Raw genomic sequence first — 6,166 nt, forward strand, 5'->3', positions numbered from 1 at the left:
TGGCAGAGTTTTGACTTCTTAAGTTTGATTTACAAAAATTTTATTCTTTTTTTTGTGGAAGAAAAGGTTGAGCCAGAGATGGATCCAATTTTCTGATTTTTCAAGTTTCTGGAGAAATTCCTTCAGACATTTCCTGTATTCCCTGCCTTGCTCTCACCTTTTCCTCTTCCCCTTCTGCCTTTCGGGGGACTGAACCCAGCCCTCATACATCTTTTATCTCACAGTCTACACTGCACACTGTACAAAATCTTCCATTCATCTGAGCTCTCCACCTCCTTTCACAGACCTATTTCACTCTCTCCCTGAAACAGTCATAATACTGTTAAAATACCAAGCTTAGATGGACATTGTTGGGTCGGAGATAAAGTTGAAATATGTGAAAGAGTCTAGTCTAGGGTCTGGCAAATAATAGGTATCAGTTACTCTTTCCCCAAATACCCAAATTCCTTTGGTTCTCAGACTGGTTGGGAAATTTTTCATGGGATCTAATTTCCCTCTTTGAGTCTTAAACTGTTCTAGTTTTCTCTTTTCCCTCCTCAAGTTTTGTAATTTGATTTCTTTTTTTATTGAGGCATAATTTACCTACAATAAAATGCACTGTTCTTTTTTTTTTTTTTTTTTTTTTGGTCACACGTTATGTGGGATATTAGTTCCCTGACCAGGGATTGAACCCATGTCCCCTGTAGTGGAAGCATAGAGTCCCAACCACTGGACCACCAGGGAATTCCCTAAAATGCACTGTTCTTAAGTGTTCTGTTCATTGAGGTTTGACAATCGTATGCTTACTTGTAACAAGCATCCTAAGCAAGATACAGAACACCGAAATCCCCCAAATTTCTCTAGGGTGCTTTTCCAGTCAATTGCATCCCTAATCTCTTTCTAGGCAACCATTTTCTATCTTCTAGCACCTAAACTAGTTTTCTCGCTTCCTTCCTGGCTGCCAACCTACACTGCTTGCTTTCTTCAGTTTAGCTGATGAGGGTTAGAGAGGATCCTGGAAGTAAACTGAGCTGGCCCACTACATGACCACGCTCTCTGGCTTGATCATTGTTAAGAGAACATTGCTCTTTCTCCCTCATTAACTATATGGTTCATAATCTTGATAGGCTGTGCCAACCCATTACCTTGCCCTTTAACGTTCTCTTTCTCTTTCCTCATAGCTAACTATTTCAGCAGGTGAGGCTGAAGAGCTAGAGCTTACCAGCTCCATGTCTTTCCCCTGCCTTCTCTCTTTCCATGCTACATCAGACTCCTCTCTTTCACCGTATTTTTTTTAAAAATATAAATTTATTTATTTATTTTTGGCTGTGTTGGGTCTTCGTTTCCGTGCGAGGGCTTTCTCTAGTTGTGGCAAGCGGGGGCCACTCTTCATCGCATTGCGCGGTCCTCTCAACTATCGCGGCTTCTCTTGTTGCGGAGCACAGGCTCCAGACGTGCAGGCTCAGTAGTTGTGGCTCATGGGCCCAGTTGCTCCGCGGCATGTGGGATCTTCCCAGACCAGGGCTCGAACCCGTGTCACCTGCATTGGCAGGCAGAGTCTCAACCGCTGCGCCACCAGGGAAGCCCCTCTTTCACCATATTTTATCTACCCTAGGTTTGTGTTGACTGTGTCATATCTACTACATTACGTTTTGGTTGTTTATCTCTCTTAGTTGATAGTGAACTCCTCAAAGGCAGGAACTGGCTTTCATTTCCTTACCTCCAGTGCCTGGGATCTGAGTTCTCAGTAGGTGTTTGTTGAGCATCACTGGCCTCGCCACTTTCAGAATCTTCTAATTTCAGTCTTTCTGAAACATCGCTGCCTGAGCAATCTTAAAATAACATTTTAATCTTATCAGTCAGAGTTTATAATTTACAGTAGGTCCTTGTTGCCTAGTGGCTCAAGCACATGCCTTGGCCTGGCATTTCGAGCAGTCTCTAGTCTGCATCTGGCATCACCCTGCCTTTTCAAACATATCTTTCAGTGCCAGCTCCCATCAGGCTAGTTTCTTTAGTGGCCAAAGTAGACCCTACTCCTTTCTGACCCTGGCCTTTACTCAACATTTACCCTGTTTGGGAAGCTTCCAGCCTCTTTTGTGCCACACTAAATTTCACAAAAATTAGAAGAATGTATTTGGCAGGATGCTTGCTGTCTTCATCTAGAGGGCTTGTAAACTGAAGGAAAAGGGAGAAAAATAACCAGATAAGATTATATAACTGATCCATGAAGGACAGAAGAAACAGGAGAATGGTGGATAAGGTACACACCTCTATGTAGCACTTAACACACTGTATTATAAATTATGTGGTTCTTCCCCTTTAGACTGAACTCTTTAAGGGGAGGGACTGTTTAGTTTATTTTTGTATGGCCAACAATGAAACCAGAACCTGGAATAAAGGAGGTACTCAATAGATGTTGAATTTTTATTGCGGTGTTTAATAATTCCCAGCGGGGAAAATGCAAGGGGTGAAAGTTGGGAATAATGCTCACGAATGGTATCATGGCATGTTATCATGTAAAGAGCAAAGGCTATGAATCAGAGTTCTGAGTTCCAGTTCTGACTCAGCAATACTTAGTGTCACTGCAAGTTACTTTTTAACTATTCTGCTTCTCACTTTCCTTATCTATAAAATGGGGGTTAAAAGACTATCTCTTTGGATGGTTGTGAAAGTTTACTGGGATAACATATGTAAAGTGCCTGTCATTTAAAACATGTGGATTTAGAGATGTATATATGAGTAAACACAAGAAGATAAATAAAACAGCATAGATATCATTGAAACTTGATGGAAGGGAACTTATGACTGGCAGTGGAAACGTGTTTTTTTAAAAATATTATTTATGTTAACTTACAAGGGGTTTGTTTTGTTTATTTATTTGGCCGCGTCAGGTCTTCGTTGCAGCGTGCGGGCTCTTTCGTGGTGGCATGCGGGCTCTTTGTTGAAGTGCACGGGCTTCTCTCTAGTTGTGGTGCACAGGCCCGCGAGAGCGCCGGGCTCAGTAGTTGCGGCATGCAGGCTTAGTTGCCCTGTGGAATGTGGGAACTTAGTTCTGCTACGAGGGATCCAACCCGTGTCCCCTGCATTGGAAGGCGGATTCTTAACCGCTGGACCACCAGGGAAGTCCCAAAAAGTGTTTTTTTTTTTTAAAAGAAAATATATTTAATAGAAGAGTCAGACAATATAAGTGTTCAGCTTGATGATGTTTTACACACTCATTTAACCACTGCTGTGGTCAGAAAACATACACTGTGATTTGAATCATTTAAATCACGTTGAGACTTGCTTTATAGCCAAGTGTATGGTCAATTTTTGTATATGTTCCATGAACACTTGAAAAGAGGGTATATTCTGTAGTTTTGGAGTGTAGTGTTCTATATATGTCAGTTTGGGCCAGTTTATTAATTTTGTTCACATCTATAGCTCTACTGATTTTTTTTGTCTGCTTATTCTATTAGCTACTTACAGAGGTATGTTTAAATCTTTCATCATGATTTGAACTTGTCTTTTCTGCCTTTTTTTCTGACATTTTTACTTATATATTTGGAGACTATGTTATTATATGTTACAGAGTTAGAATTGCTATGCTTCCTCCGGAATGGATCCTTTTCTTATTATGTCCTTCTTTATTTCTGGTGATGCTTCCTACCTTAAAGTCTATTTTTTTTGCTGTTATTACAACTACACCAGCTTCATTTAGGTTAGTGTTTACATGGTAATAATAGACCATGTCTCCTGGAATTCATATTAACCAAAGAAGAAAACACTAAGCACAATTAGACACCAGAAAAGCAGATTTTTTTAATTAAAAGAAAATAGCAGTTAAGCTCATAGCCAGAGACTCTAAGGAGAATATGAGTCAACAGAGTTGAGAGTCTTCAGAACCCAGACTTGATAGTATTTCCCAGTGGGAAGTCCTTCCAGCTCATTTATTCCACTAGTTTTCCCAATCCTAATCATATTCCTCAACCTATCAAGTCCTCCAATTAATTGACCCTACCCAAATTTCACTATTATTTTCCTCATGATTTTATTTTCCTCCTAATCTAGTTGATTCCATGCATGGCTCATCATTATCATCATTCCTTTGCATAACTGGGACTAAACTTATCAAGAAAATTCAAAACCAATATGAAGAAAATGTTAAAACATGATGAAAAGACCTTAAAAGAAGACTTGCACAAAAGAAAAGACTTAAAAGGTTCTTGGATAGGAAGACTCAGTTCCATAAATATATCAGTTTAGTTGAAATTAAGAATAGCCAGAAAATCTAGAAAAAGAACATCAGTAAGGGGAAGCAAGCCCTACCAGCTATTAAAATATATAATAGCAATTAGATAGATGAGTTCCAAACCCCACACTATATACCAAGATCAATTTCAAAGATTTAAATTAAAAATGGAAACTATCAAGAAGAATTATTTTATTATCTAAAAGTGGGGGAGATAGCTCTAACTTTAAGTCAAAATTTAGAAGCCATGAAAGAAAAGACTGAGAAAATACAAAACAAGCAAGCCTCTGTGTGGCAAAAACAAACAAACATCACACAAGTCAAGTCAAAAGACAAACAGCAGGGGACTTCCCTGGCGGTCCAATGGTTAAGATTCCATGCAGGGGGCGCGGGTTCAATCCCTGGTCGGGGAACTAAGATCCCACATGCTGCAGGGCCAAAAACAAAGAAAACAAAAACAAAAAAAGACAAAGAGCAAACCAGGGGAAAAATTCAACTCATAGTATACGCAAAGGGCTAATTCCTGGAACATATAAAGAGCCCTTACAAATGGATAAGGAAAAGACAACTATCCCAATAAGAAAGTGAGCAAAACAAATGAAGAGACAGTTCATAGAATACACATGACTCTTAAACCTACAGGGATGCTCAGCTTACTCATAAGAGATACAAATTAAAACTAAACTGAAGTTTCAATTTGCATTTATCATTTTAGCAAAAATTTAGATGTTTGATAAAACACTTTTAGCAAGACTGTGGGAAAATAGATATGCTAATAGGTTATGTAAATATAAATTGGTACAACCTCCATGGAGGGCAATTTGTCAATATCAATAAAAATAATAACCGCATGTATCCTTGGACCCAGCGTTCACACTTCTGGAGATTTATCGAGCAAATAACCTTGCATCTGTGTGAAATGATATATGTATGTGTTTATTCATCACCTTATTTTATTTATTTATTTATTTATTTTTTGGCCGCAGCACGCAGGGATCTTAGTTCCCCGACCAGGGATCGAACCTGTGCCCCCTGCAGTGGAAGCACAGAGTCTTAGCCACTGGACCACCGGGGAAGGCCCTCATTACCTTATTTATATTAGCAAAATACTGGAAGCAATCCAGGTATCTATAAGTTAAAACTGGCTAAATAAATAACATTATAAGCATACAATAGAATATTATGTAGCTGTAAAAAAGAATGAGGAAACAGTACATTTGCGAAGGATCTCCAAGACATGTTTCAAGTGAAAAAAAAAATGTAGTGTAAAAAAAAAAAGATACTATGAATACGTGTTTATAATTGCTTATATTAGCAGAAAGAAACTCTGGAAAGACACAGAGAGAATTAGTAAAATGCCACTCCCTTGAACTCTTTAGCATCCCTGCTGCTTTCTCCATCCACTTCTTAGGAAAATCCCAACTGTGGTCCCACCCAACTAACCACTTACACTTTTCCTGCAGTCAAACAGCTGGAGTAAAATTCATACCAGCTTGACTGGTCTCTCTTTAAATTTATGTCCAAAATATCTAGTAGGCACTTGATACTGCTCACCAGGCCTAATACACTTCCCTAGTATGTTCAGTTTCTGTCTCTGCTTCTCCCCACTCTTCAATCTCCTAAACTTTCCTTTTTCCTCTGTACTTTTAGCTAATGACTTCACCTCACGCTCCAGAGAACAGAAGGCAGGCCAAATTTTTATCATCTTCCCACCAACAAATGTACCAACTGTACCATATACTTCCCTCTTGTCATGGTGGATGGTTGTCTCTGCTCCCTTTTGACCCTTAACTTGGGCTCTGGATCCCATCTCCTCTCTCCTCAAGAACTTGGTACTGCAACTAACCCCTCTTGTTTCATACAGCATTAATTTTTTCCTTTCTACTGGGTCATTGCCATTAGCCAACAATCATTTCCATGTAAACAAAATACCTGCTCTACCTTCATCCAGCACCC

The sequence above is a fragment of the Balaenoptera physalus genome (assembly GCF_965194825.1).
Source record: "Balaenoptera physalus genome assembly, chromosome: 1".
NCBI classification, from domain to species: domain Eukaryota; kingdom Metazoa; phylum Chordata; class Mammalia; order Artiodactyla; family Balaenopteridae; genus Balaenoptera; species Balaenoptera physalus.